General features: G+C 42.3%; 1 long non-coding RNA gene across 1 annotated transcript in view; it reads right to left on the bottom strand.

Moving 5' to 3' along the window:
• Positions 1–654: 654 nt before the first annotated feature.
• Positions 655–14,923, bottom strand: part of LOC132654918 (uncharacterized) — a 29,840-nt gene continuing 15,571 nt past the window's right edge. Inside the window, exon 3 of the long non-coding RNA XR_009592518.1 lies at positions 655–927. This is a non-coding gene — a long non-coding RNA (uncharacterized LOC132654918). The remainder of the gene's footprint in view (positions 928–14,923) is intronic.

Genomic DNA, 14,923 nt, shown 5'->3' on the forward strand with positions numbered 1-14,923 from the left:
GAGAGTAGGTATGACAAGCTCTTTGCTGCACTGTCCTTTCACTGTAAGTTCTGCTGAGCACATGCCTGAGCGGTGAGCTTGGGCAAGCCAGAGCTTACATCACCAGTTCCCAAGAGGCCAGAGCAGCCAGCCCTGGCAAAGAGTAATGCTCACACATCGCGAAGTGTTTTCCTGTGCATAGAAAGCAAGAAAAGTAGCAGTTCACAGAAGGCGCCATAGACAGGAACTGAAAGCAATCACAATGGAAGCATATGATTTCAAAGGAAAAGTGCCAGACACCAACTAAAACAAGGCTCTGCTTAGGATGCAGGCCAAAACTCCTCATATAGATGCATAATCCCAAGCTTACTGTCACCAGGGCCTTAGTCTCAGCTATATCTTACGCCACTTTCCTCATTCTAGCCACACTCAACTCTTCAGCTTGAAAGATAACATCTTAGTACCTTCTTGTTCCAGAGTCTTTGCATATGCTGGTCTGTCTCCTAGAATGCCCTTCCTTCCCCACCACACACAGTCTGACCTACACATTCTCACCTTTTGGGTCTGTGAAATAAATGAAGAGCAGCCTAGGGAGAACAAAATCCATTTATTCTGAGCCTGTTAGAGCAAGGCAGCCACTCGCCATCGCTCAGTTCTGGTAGACAGAGGCAGGCGGGGAGGAGGAAGGCTTTGGAGCAGGGTCCCTCTCAACTGGAGCCTGCCAATGTGGAGAGGCTAGCTGAAGGGAGCAGAGCCTTCCAAATTCCAGCTGAGAATGGATCCCTCCAGCTTCCAGATGAGGTCAGATCTACCCGATTTGTTCCTGGAACTTCCGGAACCTTTTTCCCCTGGGCTTGCAAATGTGGGCTTGCCCGACAGACTGCGAACAGCACACGGATGGGAACCATTTTCTTCTTCATTTCTTTCTTTCCAGCACCAGGTAACATTCTGAGCATACAATAAGAGGCTCAATAAAAACAAAGAGTATTACACGGGTGGATGGAAGGACGGAGCTGTGAACGGATGACAGGTAAGGTAGATATCGGATATCTGCAAGCTGGGTGCAATGTTCTGCTGCTTTTCAACTAATAAATTTCCCGAACCCTTGGCAAAGAGCGGCTGAGGGCTTAGCTCTGTATTGTTTCTGCCCGCTGAGCCAGTGCAGCATTCCAGGAAAGCCACTCGCCAGGGAAAATAAAGTTCTGACCTCGCAAGAGACAACAAAGGTGTGAGCTGTTCCAAGTTTAGTCAATTCTCTACTCACAGGTCCAACCTGTCTGGGATTTGACATCCGTCTCAGGGTGTCACCCTGAGGTACATTTCTTCCTAAACATGAATCACTGACAGTGTCTTACAAAATATTCCACTGGGCTCTGGTGCTTCCCATTTAGGAAGAAGATTGCTTGTGCTGAGTTCTAGTATAAAGCTGCCAGCTGTAACATATCTTGCTGGTCTGACCCAATAATGACCCAGAGTACTCTCTGTCTAGGCTGTTTTCTTTTATTTTCTATCCTCAGAAGATTGTCAGAATTCTGCCTGGCTAAGCAATAAATCCATCTTTTCAGGGATCAATTGTGGTGACTGGCTGCAAAACCTGGAAATCCAATTAACTGCAAAATAACTAAGATAAAAAAAAAAAAATCCACCAAAGTTGGGGCATAAGTCAGCAAGGAGATGTTCTGGACGTTAAAATAAACAAAAGAGAAAATTCAACTTCATTTGTCTTCTTTTCCTTTTTTTTTTTTTTTTAAATCTTGTTATCGATAAATTTAGCCTTGGTTCCAATTTTGTCTTAGCCACAATTTGCCTCAGATACAGATCTGTTGGGGTGGCTAGCACCGCGCTAATTATACCCCAGCAGGCTCTCTTCAGAAAGACGCCAATTCGGCTAGGATCACCTTACGACCATATGTACAACTTTAGGCCCTCTCCCCCTCTATCCTTTTACACCACATGTGTTCTTAAAGGGGCATAAATCTGCTCAGACGTTATGTGGGAAAGAAGAGTTATTTTGGCTTACTGGGACATTTTGAAAAGGACAGGGTTTCCATCAACTGCGTCAGTTGGCTGAGCGAGCGGCCTTATGCCTCCCTGCTACTGAGATCTGCCAATCCGGAAGCATCACGAATGGAGCCAACGGGCTTTGGACAACCTTCCTCATGTAGGACTGTTATCTGTAACCTCATGGCAGTGAGCGTACACCCGGATGCACCCCGGCACCTTGCCGGCGTCCTAGGAAGGACCCGAGCAGCCAGGCAGCCTGAAGGGGCTGCAGGGGAGAGAATAAGCCAGAGGAGGTACTGGAGGAAGTGCCCACTTGAAAGCCCACGTTTCTTTCCTGTGGACACATTTCTTTCCTGTGGGTGTACTAGCGATGATAACAAAGCGGGTGGGGAGGCTGGTTCCTTTAGGATAGGTTCCGGCAGCATAGCAATAGGCAGGACTCACTGGAGTTGGGCTCCTTCTCTGATCTCAGCCTCCTGATACAGACAATGAGTAACAGAAATAAATGCTTCCTTCGGATTCCAGTGCCTCCAAGAACAAGCTGAGCAAGCAAACGGTGCTTTTTTATTATCATTTAAAAGACTGGTGAGGTTGGGGGAAAAAAAATGGTTCAGTTGGTAAAAGAGCTTGTCACCCAAGCCTGACAACCTGAATTCAGAACCCCCCAGAACTCTTAAAAACTCAGATGTGGTATCACTCATTTGTAATCCCAACACTCCTTAGGCAAGATGGAAAGTAGAGACAGACAGTCTCCAGGGACTTGCTCCTGAAAGTTGTCCTCTGACCCCCATATGCACTCTATAATACAGGTACACACACACACACACACACACACACACACGAGCCAAAGAATGTTCCTGTTTTGACAGACAACAAACTAGCTATCCTTTCTTTCTTCCTGTGGTCCTGCCCTGGTCACTACTGAATTTTCCAACCCTGGTCCTGACTATCACACAGACAGCAGTGGCTGATCAGGTGAGGCCACCAAGGGAAATAAGAAACCCAGAAGGTTACTGTTTCTTGACATTCATATCGGGAAAGAAAGATTATTGCACTTGTTTTTAAACTACTTTATCTGCAGTGTTTAGGCCTCTACCTCCCTCCCACCAACCCTTGAACCCCTAGGAAAGAAAGAGAAGGTTAGTGGGGAGAGGGGGCACACTTCTTTACTTCTCCCAGATGTTTAGGGCCAGTGGGTTCTTGGGGGGCAGGGCCTACACCAGTCTCCATCGACAACAAACGCAGCAAGTCTCCTCCATCAAACTCCTCCAAGCTGCTACATCATGAAGCATCTCTCCCATGTCTCTCCAAACCACCACACCATCCATCTCTGGGCCCAAGCTATCATACCTTCTCTTTCTGGGCCCTCCTATTTACATCCCTCAGAGTCCTAGGCGACCACGATCCTCGCCCCCGTGCTGCATGAGGCAGGCTGTTACCAGCTGGCAAATACCATGCCCCACAGGAGGCAATTATCAGCTGTGCACAAACTAGAACCCAAAGTAAAATCCCACACTTGGGATTAAAACAAAAACACATTTACATAACATAAGTTATGAGTTTTTAAAGAAGCCAAAACTTCCATTACAGAAAATGATGCAAGTTTACTTAAAACATAATTCTTTGCATCCTATCTCAAAATATTCATTGACTTAAAAAAAATTATATCAACAAATATGAGGAGCCTCTCTGGGCTTTCAAAATGTGCCCGTATGAAATGATCAGTTCAAATCACAAACCATCCACTTTTCTATTTATCCCAAGGGCTGTGCACAACATTATGAGGACAGCGGTGCCCAGTGCAGCTGAAGCCTGCCCTCTGGTAGTCTGCAGAACACTGTGCTTGCACCCACAGGTCATGGATACAATGGGCTAATGCCATGGGGAGCAATAGGTTATTAAGCATAGGGTAGACACGCATCTTGTTAACCCTATGGTTGTGTCTTTTCATTTTCCTCCAGCAGCACTGGCATCCAGAAGGCAGCCGATGCCTGAGGCTCTTATCTCTCCAATCCTTCTTTCTTCTCCAAGGCAGGTAGTTACAAGTACCAAATAAGTTTCTATTCTCACTGTGGGGTTTTTTTTTTTTTTTTTTTGTTTTTTTTGGTTTAAAACTGTTTATTGATCAATAAAAAAGTCGGAAATCACAAAGTCATTGCCTGGGGAAGCTGTACTAGTAATTTTGCAGCAGGCTAGATAGTAAGGAAAGATTACAAATGTTAGCAGGCAGGAGACCCGGCTATTGCAGAAAACAAGTCAATCCTGACAAAAATCCATCTGGCATCGCTGACCTTGGAGAGCCTGCACAAGGTCAATGGCATAGTGAGGATGCCACAGCGGTTCTGGTCCCAGTTTGTTTACTAGCTCTAGGGAGAAGTGGACAGATATCAGATGCAGTCCCATATGTTTAAAAGTAATAAACACTGTAAGCAACAGATTTGACTCCTGAAAGGAATTCAAAGGAGGATATACACAGGATTTAGAATAGCATTTGGAAATAGATTTTTGTAGGTGGCTTTTAAAATAGGACTATCACTGGGACACACTGTCGCCACTGCAACTGTTTATATTAATAACTGACTCACGCATCTTTGCACACCCAGAGACATAGGTGTGTACTGACAACATGCATTCATTCTTTCAGCCATCCTTTCTTCCATCTGCTCCCCAGGACCACTGGGGGTATGAGCATCCAGAGGCCTGGCACTGCCTTTGTCTTTATTTCTAACAGTGACCTTAACCTCATGGAAGAGCATTCATTCCAATATACCAGATCCTCCACCCATTCGCTTAGCTTTGTCTTCCTTAAATTTCTCTATATCCATCAGCCAGGCCTACCTAAAATAGCGGGGATAAATATTTCCAGGCCCTCTCCTGTCCACGGATACCCTTATCCAACTCTTTTTTCCACTGTAGCTTTGTTAGGCAATATGTTCTGGATCTAAACAATCTTCCAACCATATGTCATGGGTATAAAGATCACCAAAGATGGATCTAAAGAGATGACTCACATGGTTAAGATCACTGGCTGCTCTAACAGAGGATCCAGTTTTGATTCTCAGCGCCCACATGGAAACTCACAACCATCTGTAAATCCAGTATCATGGGATCCAATGCTCTCTTTTGGTCTCCACAGGCACCAGGCACATACATGGTACACAGACATACATGCAGGCAAAACACCCACACACATATAACAAAATTATATAGACATATATATGATACCATATATTGAGGTCATTTCCATTTTGGTATTAGCTGTGTATGAGACTACGAGATATATAGATATAGATATATAGATATATATATGCATTTGATATTTATATCAGATGTATGTATATATACACACCATGTCACACACACATATATACGTATGTGCATGTGTGTGTATATATATATATATATATATACTCCCATATATATGTGTGTGTGGCATGGTGTGTATATATACTCATATACATCCTCAAATATATGTGGTGTATACATATATCCCACACATACATATAGCATATACATATACATATATATATACAAATATACATAGCTAGTCCCAAAAATGACACAGAAATAACATCAAGATATCTCAATCACACCAATAAATCTCATAAGGAGACTGACCCTGAGGAACATGCACTTTGCCAAGAGGCACAAGAAAGGTCTGAAGCAATGAAAAGGGAGGAGGTCCTCCCCAATCAGTGGACTTGGAAAGGGGCAGGGAGGAGACGAGGGAGGGAGGGTGGGATTGGGAGGGAATAAGGGAGTGGGATACAGCTGGGATACAGAGTTAACAAAATGTAACTAACAATAAAAATTAAAAAAAAAAAGAAAAGTCTGAAGCAAATGCAGGCGAACAGCGCAAAGACAACGAGTGCTTGTGCAGAGGCCATTGAGGCCCTTCTGAAGCCTAAGGCCCTTAAGCCCAAGATGCCAAAGGGTCTAACTGTTGAACTCTGCTGATGGCTTTCACTGCCCTGTCCACCCTAACCTTGGGAAGCAGGTTCTTAGCTACATGTCCAGGGGTCACACATTCAGACAACCATTATCCAAGGCTGAGGCTCCAACTCAGGCCCAGACTCCTGCTCCAGCTCAGGCTCCCAAAGGTACCCAGGACCCTGTGAAGGTGAAGACAGATGGACTGGTGTGACACACCTACACACTGTTTTAAGATGACTGCTGTCTTGCGCTGTTCCTACAAATAAAGTTGAGGTTGGGGGTGGGGGAGACATAAAGTAGCTGAATATAATGTAAAAGAAACATTATGTAAAACCACACATTGTCTGTGGAAAACTCATTTTTTTTTTTTTTTTTTTTTTTTTTTGCTTTAAAGAAGCACATAGGCAGCTAGGCATGGTGGCACATGCCTGCAATCCCAGCAACATGGGAGGCAGAGGCAGGCAGATCTCTGAGTTTGAAGATAGCCTTGTCTACAAAGCGAGTCCAGCACAGCCAAGGCGACACAGAGCAACCTTTTCTCAAAAGCAAACAAACAAACAAACAAAAATCTGAAGGAGGAGGAGGAGAGAGAGACAGAGAGAAACAGAGATAGAGGGAAGGAAGGAAGGAAGGAAGGAAGGAAGGAAGGAAGGAAGGAGAAAGAAAGGAAGGAAGGAAGGAAGGAAGGAAGGAAGGAAGGAAGGAGAAAGAAAGAAAGGAAGGAAGGAAGGAAGGAAGGAAGGAAGGAAGGAAGGAAGGAAGGAAGGAAGGAAAGAAAGAAAGAAAGAAAGAAAGAAAGAAAGAAAGAAAGAAAGAAAGAAAGAAGGAAAGAAAGAACAGGAAAGACAGACAGACATAGACTGAAAGTAACAGGATGAGAATAGATATTCCACATAATGGTAACCAGAAGAAAAGTAGGGGTAACTATACTTACCTCAAAGCAAAACAAAGTTCAAACCAAAACTGTCACAAGAGACAACAAAATTCTGTAATGATACATCTTCTACCTTGAATATGTATCAGTTGTCATTCACACCAACATAGGGAATAAAAACACAAAGCATGCATTGATGGAACTGAATGAAGGATGAGCAGCAAAATAATAATAACAGGAAGATACTTCAGCACCCCATTTCAATAATGGTTATAACATCCTTTGGAGAACAAGAAAGAAAGAACGCAGAGGACCTCAACAGCCCTGTAGACAGTGAACTTACCACATTCCGCCAAACAGCAGCAGAATACTCATTCCCCTGACTTCCTCACCAAACACACTTCGGAACAGACCATGTATTAGGTCACAAAACAAGTGTTACACAAGATGGAGATCATTCCGAGTATCTTTACTGACCACAACAGAGTGAAACTGGAAACCAAGAGCCATAGGAAAACCGGAAATTTTATAAACAAGCGTGAATTAAACAACACATTCAAGAACAACCATGTGGCTCAAAGGAGAGATAAAAAATGAAATCAGAAAATACATGGAGACCAATGAAAATGAAAACACATCATTAAAAACCAGGGGTATAACAAGAGCAGTAATAAAAAGTTTATTGCAATAACTGCCTATACACACAAGCAACGTGCTTGCGCTCTCTCTCTCTCTCTCTCTCTCTCTCTCTCACTTGCACATAGACTCAAGCAACCAAGTAACAACGCACTTCAGGAAAAAGAGAGAGAAGAGCAAACTAAGCCTAAAGTCAGCAGAAAAAAAATTATAGGCAGAAACTGACCAAAAAATAGAAAAAGAACTGTGAACTTAAAGGTTTTATGGAAAGATAAACAAAACTGACAAATATTTAACTAAACTAAGGAAAAGAAAAGCAAATAAAGTCCTCCCAAAAAAAACATTACACCTGAAGTAAATAGGCTCATAAAAGAATAACACTATAACCAATTAAATGGCATCAAACTGGATAGCCTAAAAGAAACTCAAGAGAAAAAATAAAAAATAAAACTGTTACAAACTCATTCTATAAGGTCAGCATGACCCTGTTACAAAAGGCTGACAAAGACCACAGCTGACTTCTGAGTAGATGGCAGATAGAGGCTGCCTGTATGTGAGCTGGTAAAATAGAAGAGCCAGAATAAGAAAAAAAAAAAAAAAAAAAAAAAAAAAAAAAGGAGACTCTATTCCAAAGAGAGAAACAGAGGAAAAGCATCCACAGAAAGAAATCCAAGAAATGAAAGAATGCTAGAGAAAGAGGGTGGGAGAGGAAACGAATTGCTTCTAAGGGGAAAACCAGACAATCTTATTCTCAGGACCAGCCCACGAACCTAATGAATGCCAAATCCAGTTTGGGCTTTTATGAGACACTGTCTCCTCCAGCACTATATGTCAAGCTGTATGACTTGGAGGACAGGTGAGTGCCATCCTGAGAGGCAACCCCTTGCCTAAAACTGAAGCAGCTTAGAAGCCAAAAATCAAGAAACATCCACAAATCAGGGAGCCAGCTCAGCTGTGACACTCCCTCATGAGGTTAGTCCCAAAGAGGCAGTAGTAGAGAACAAGAACTGAAGAAGGAACCAGAATATAAATGCCTTCCATCTTTGTAGATTGGTATGATTAACATTGTTTCTAAAAAAATGGTTAAATTACAGAAAGAGCTGGCCAATCCAATGGTAATCCCCATCAAAATCCCAATGACATTCTTCAGAGAACCCTAAGAAGAATCCTAAAATTCATGTAGAAGCACAAAAGACTCTAGAGAGCCAAAGCAGTTCATAGCAGAGAGCAACTGTAGAATTATCATAATACCCAAATTTATAATAATCTCAAATTATATTACAGAATTATAATAACAAAAACAGCGTGGTACTAGTATGAAAACAGACCTGCAGGCCAATGAAACAGAATGGAGGAGCCAGAAATAAACCCACACAGCAACCAAATTTTTGACAAAGCTGTCAAAAACAGACATTGAAGAAAAGATGGCCTCTAAAACAAATTTAGATGAATGAAATGAGATCTGTATCTCTCACCCTGAAAAAAAAAAAAAAAAAAGGTTAAAACAGACCAAAGATTTTAATGCTAGAGTTGAAACTTTGAAAATGTTAAAGGAAAACGTATGGAAACCAATTCAATATTCAGGCATAATCAAAGCTCCCACAGCACCAGAAATTCCTGAAAATTGACAAATGCCATTAATGAAACTAAAATACTTCTGCACAGTGAAAGAAACTACCAGAATGAAGACAGCTTATAGAATGAAGAAAATCTTTTCAAAGTATACACCAGAAGGTGTGTGATATCCAATATTTACACACACATACACACACAAAAAAAAAAAAAACTACAAAGTTGAGGCATGCACAAAAAAAAATCTGATCAATAAATGGGCTAAAAAAAACTGAGTAAATAGTTCTTGAAAGGAGGAATACAAATGACAATACATACTTGGAAAAGTATGTGATGTTCTTAGCTTTTGTGGGATGCATATAAAGACTGTTAAGAGATTCCATCCCTCCCCAGTCAGAATCACTATCATCAAGAAAGCCAACAGCAAGAAGTGCCGCTAGAGAAAGGATGATCCCTACTCACTGCCGGTAAGAATATAAACCTGCATGGTTAATACGAAAACTGGTCTGGAGGACCCTCGAAAGACTGAAAATATAGCTAGCAAAGGGCCCAGTTACACCACTTTGGAATGTATGTCTAAAGACTCTACAGCAACATACTACAGAGATATTTGCACTGTGTCTATTGCTGGACTAGTCGCAATAGCCAGGAAATAGAATCGTCTGGGTGTCCATCAACAGATGGTGGATAAAGAAAGTGTGCTAATACACACAGTGGAATGTATGCAGCCACAGAAATCACTATGGTAAGTGTGTAAGTCATACTCAGAAAAACAAATACTGAATGTTTTTTTGCATACGTGCTATCCGAAATTTTATTTGCATGTGTATTTATGGATGTGGGGATCCCAACACTGGAAAGGAGATATTAAGAGAAGAAGAAATAGAGGTGATAATTGGATATAAGTAGCAAGAGAGCACAAAATGTGTGATTGAGAAAAGAAAGGGAACCACCTATATCAAGGGAGAGAGACTAGGAAAGGGCAATGGCAGAGGTGAAATTTTTAAGAGCGTAATGACACAGATGTATAAAGTTGTCATGATGACGCCTACTGCTTTGTCATCAAACCTAAAAAAAAAATTCTTTAAAAATTTTAAAGGGTATCCATTAAAATTCCTAATAAATATAGATGCAAAAAAAAAAATCTCCAACAAAATGCTAATAAACCAAAGCCAATAGCACACTACTAGGAGCATACACTGTTACCAAGTGGGATTTATCCCTGGAAAGCAGACGCCGTTTATCATACAAATGAAAAATCACATGAATCTTTCAACAGATACGAGACAAGTACAAAATTCAACATAAATACTTCCATTTTAAAAACTTAACAAACCAGAAACTGAAAGTGCCTCACAACAAACATTGATGTATGAGCTGGGCCACTGACCAGCAGAGGCAGAGGCAGGCAGATCACTGTGAGTTCAAGGCCAGCCTGATCTACAGAATGGGTTCCAGGACAGCCAAGGCTACGCACAGAGAAACCATCCCAAAAAAAAAAAAAAAAAATATATATATATATATATATATATATATATATATATATATATATATTTTAAAAGTTGGTATATGAAGACAACCACTGCCAACAACAATGTTCATGGGCTGGGGTGGGGGGACTAAAAGCATTTTTCCTAAGATCAGGAGCAAGGCAAGGAAGTCCACTATTTCAACTATTATTCAACGTAGTAAGAGAAGTCTAGACTCAACAATTGGGCCAGAAAGGGAAATAAAAGAGCATCCAAACTGGAAAAGAAGAAATAAAATGCACATATTGAAAGACATGAGCTTAAATACAAAAAGACTCCAATATATATTATATATATTATATATATTATATCATGAAGCAGCAACCACCGCCGGTGTACGCTTATAATCCCAGTACTTAAAACACTGGGATTTTCCCAAAGGGTCACAAAGTCAAAGCCAACCTGTACTACAGGCGAAGACTCTTCTAAGAAAGAAAAGAAGAATGAGAAAGAGAAGGTACTGGAAGACATTAATTAGAACTAAAAATAGTATTCAATGAAGCTCCAGATATAGAAATTATACGAACTTTGTACTAACAATCATCTATCTGAAGAGGAAACCAAGAAAATACCATTACAATATCGTCAAAAGAAACACGATAATTAAGTAGAAATCTAACGCGGAGGTAAAATGCTTGTATACTACAAAACTACAAAGCATGAATTATGAAAGAAGATACAGGAAAGTTCCTACCACACACACTGGCAGCAGCTACGGTGGGGAATGTGGAGAAGGGTTGTCAATGCACCCTCCTCATAGGAAACCTTGTGATTTTATATGGGTTCTCCTGACATATGCAAGCTCTCTTCTCACATGCCTTAACTCGGCCAATTCTACAAAAGACGACATAAAAATTAACAACAACAACAAAAAAAAAACTGACCTCTAACCAGCACACCCTTTGGTAAAGGAATAGACCTTTAAAATACGGGTATATCCAGCAGAATGTCATTCTGCACTAAAAAGGGGTGATATATTGACTCGTGGCACAGAACTCTGTACACAGGGCTAAAGAGACGCCTCGGTGAGGAAAGCGCTTGCCACACAGACAGCAGGGCTGTGGAGTTTGTATCCCTAGGACCCATGTAAGCGCCAGACAGGCATGGTGCCCATCTCTAATCCCAGTTCTCAAGACACAGAGACAGGGATCCCCAAGCAAGCTGAGCAACTGAACTGCCAAGCTCTAGATAGGACTCAGAGACCCTGCCTCAGTAAATAGGGAGGGAAACATCAGACATCAACTTCTGGTCTCCACACACACGTCCATGTAAGAGAGAAGAGGTATGTGGGCAGGATAAGAAAGATCTAAATATTACTGAGAAAGAAGGCAATCATCAAAAGCCACCTAATATATGACTGCGTACTCCATGACATTCCAGAAAAGGCAGAAGAAGGCAGGCAGTGAAAAGGGTCAGGGGTTGTGAGGTGGGGGAGGAAAAAGGGATAAACAGAACAGTGTCTGCTCTGCAGGATGCTGTAGGTGTGGGTGACCTGTCACTGTAAATCTGCTGTGGATTTGACCAAGAGTGAACCCTAGTGTAAAGCATGAGCTGGGAGATGACAATAATGTGTCAACGTAGGTTTATCTATTTCAAGAAATGTGCCATGGGAGGGATGTTGCTGACGAAAAGGGTACTTGGGGGCAGGGGAGGGGAAGTCTAGGATTCCTCTGAGTTTTCGTCACAGTTTTTCTGTGAAACCAAAACTGCTTTATATTGGGGAAAAAAAAAAAAAGTTGGTTTTGTTTTGTTTCAAACTCCCATTAAAAACAATGACATCATTCCCATTCCGATGCCTTCGAATACAGCTACTGTTGAATCCTGGTCAAAGAACAAAGAGCCTCATAAGACACTGGGACCGAGGGAAACACTAACACCAGGTTCCTATGTGCTTCTAGCTATGTGGCAGCGAGCCCTGGGGCCAACAGTGATGTGAATCCTCCTCTGAAAAGTGACGGTCACCTTGCTCTCCCGGGTTTATTCCACAGACTCCCCGCGACTCCAGTCAGAGAACTGGATTGCAGAGAGATCTGTAAGGACTGGGCAGTTTTTTGCCAATCGACAGTGTTGTCCCGTGAGGAAGCATTTTCTCAAACGATAGCCCCTGCGGGACTGACCTGTTTTTCAGCTTGAGACCTCCCTTTCTCTTTACAGATCCCAAGCAGCTGGTGCTCAGAACAGGACAGCGATCTGCCTGCGGTCACAGGACCTGTGGGAGACAGTCTGAGAGCGATCTCGGGAATCTGTCGATGCATCTGTCCTGAACCCCTCCCACGAGACACATCTGGATCTAGCAAGCAACACAAGCGGGGACCATTCGCAACGCCCGAGAACTCTCCAAAAAAAAAAAAAACCTTCCAACTCCTCTCAGCAAGGATTTCTACTTACTGATTTACAGCAGGGAACTTTTTTCTTCCCCCTCATTAAAGTAGCAGTGGGGTTGAGGAATGGAAAGCTGATTTGAGGTCTCCACCTTTATAATCAAGCCCTAGTCTTGAGCTGAGACCTCCTCCTCCTCCTCCTGGAGGCATCTCTGTTGCCCGCGGCAGGAAGATGACTTTGGTTTGGGTCATGAATTCAGTTTGTGTCTTTTTTTGGTGTGTGAGCTTTTTATCTCAAGTCTCGAGCATCCCCTACAAATAAAATTTTAATATAATTGGTTTCAGAGCATCCAGGAGCCTTTTAATTACCCTCTGAAAGATGCTTAGACAACAGCTTGCTATTGGGTTAAACAGTGTTGGCATCTGTACGGTAAACACTCACAGGTTTGTTACAGTTTGCCAATCAACATTTGTTTTCAAATGTTTCCCATAAAGAACCTTCTCTGGGGCCACCTCTCCAACCCGGTGGACGAAGCGAGCGCCGTGCCCACTGCAACGCCCTTTTCTCCCTTCCTGATTGATTCCCCAGCAGTGTTGGAACCCGGAAATCTCAGACAGCGCCACACAACTGTGGGGCACCTTGTGCTAATTCGAGAGCCAATTAAGTGATGATTTCAGAGCCAGCTCCCCAGGCAGGCCCTCTCATCTCTTCCACAATCTCATGACCGGTCATTTTGCTGCTCATCAGCTCCTTTTCCAGAGAACTAGCAAGGAAAACAATAGAAGCTGAGCTTCAAGCCCATCCATTTGCTACCTGTTCGGTACCTACTGTGGCTGCAGGTTTACTGAGGAAGTGGGCTAAAATTATTAAGTAACATGAAGTTTGAAGGCTGCCTCGGAAGCTCATTTGTTCAAGCTCATCTTTCCTCCTGAAATAATCTATACGATACAATGCGTTGGTCTTGGGATTAGGCCGAGACTGTCACCTTGATCTTGCTGGCCAGAGGAAAAATGATCATGGCAAATAATGAAGGAAAGGCAGGTGACATTGGGTCTCCTATGTAAGACTCAGTATCACGTGCAAGAAGTAAAAATAGAAGTACCATAGGACACAGCTATCCCATTCCTGGCATGTACCCAAAGGACTCTGTAACCTACCACAGAGATATTTACACATCCTTGTTTATTGCTGCTTATTCATAATAGCAAGAAAATGGAGCCAGCCTAAATGCCCACCAACAGATGAGTGGATAATAAAAACGTGGCATATACACACACAATGGAATTTTAATCAGCTGTTGAGAGAAATGAAATTATAAGGCTGGGGAGATGGCTCAGTAGTCAAACACTCACACCGGTTTTGCAGTGGACCCAAATTCAGGGCCCAGCACCCATGTTGGGCAGCTTATAACCACCTGTAGCTCCAGAGGGTCTTCTGGACTCTGAGGGCACCAGCATACATACACACACACACACATACACACACACAGAGAGACACATACATACTCACACAGACACACACACATTTAAATTACTAATTTTTTTTTAAATAAATGTTAAAGAAAACTGATAAAGTTGTAAAGAATTATATAGTCAGTGAGGAGATCAAGACTCTGAAAGAAAAAAAAAATCACATGTTCTCTCTTCTGTTCGGATCCTAACTTTAATGTTTGTGTGTGTGTTGACTAGGGTTTGGGAGAGTGGGTATAGATTGTGAAACTAGATAGGAGACTACCAGAGGGAAACAAGGCATGTTGAGAAAGGGTGGCTGTAGTGAAAGTACAAAAGTAGAAAGGAGGCTACTGGGCATGGGAAAGCACAAGAGAAGGAGAGAGAAAGTGAGCGAAAGGCGTTGGTGGGGGAAAGGTAAAAATATTTTAAATATTATAATAAAACCTAATTCTTCATAAGCTAATAAATCCCCAAAATAAAAAATTCATCCTAAATTTAGCTAGGTCAAGTGTGCTCTGCTCTTGGCCCTCCTCATCTACACAGCAAGATCCAGTCGAAGGGAGGAAGGGAGGAAGGGAGGAAGGGAGGAAGGGAGGAAGGGAGGAAGGGAGGAAGGGAGGAAG

This window comes from Meriones unguiculatus, chromosome 6 (genome assembly GCF_030254825.1).
Source record: "Meriones unguiculatus strain TT.TT164.6M chromosome 6, Bangor_MerUng_6.1, whole genome shotgun sequence".
NCBI lineage: Eukaryota > Metazoa > Chordata > Mammalia > Rodentia > Muridae > Meriones > Meriones unguiculatus.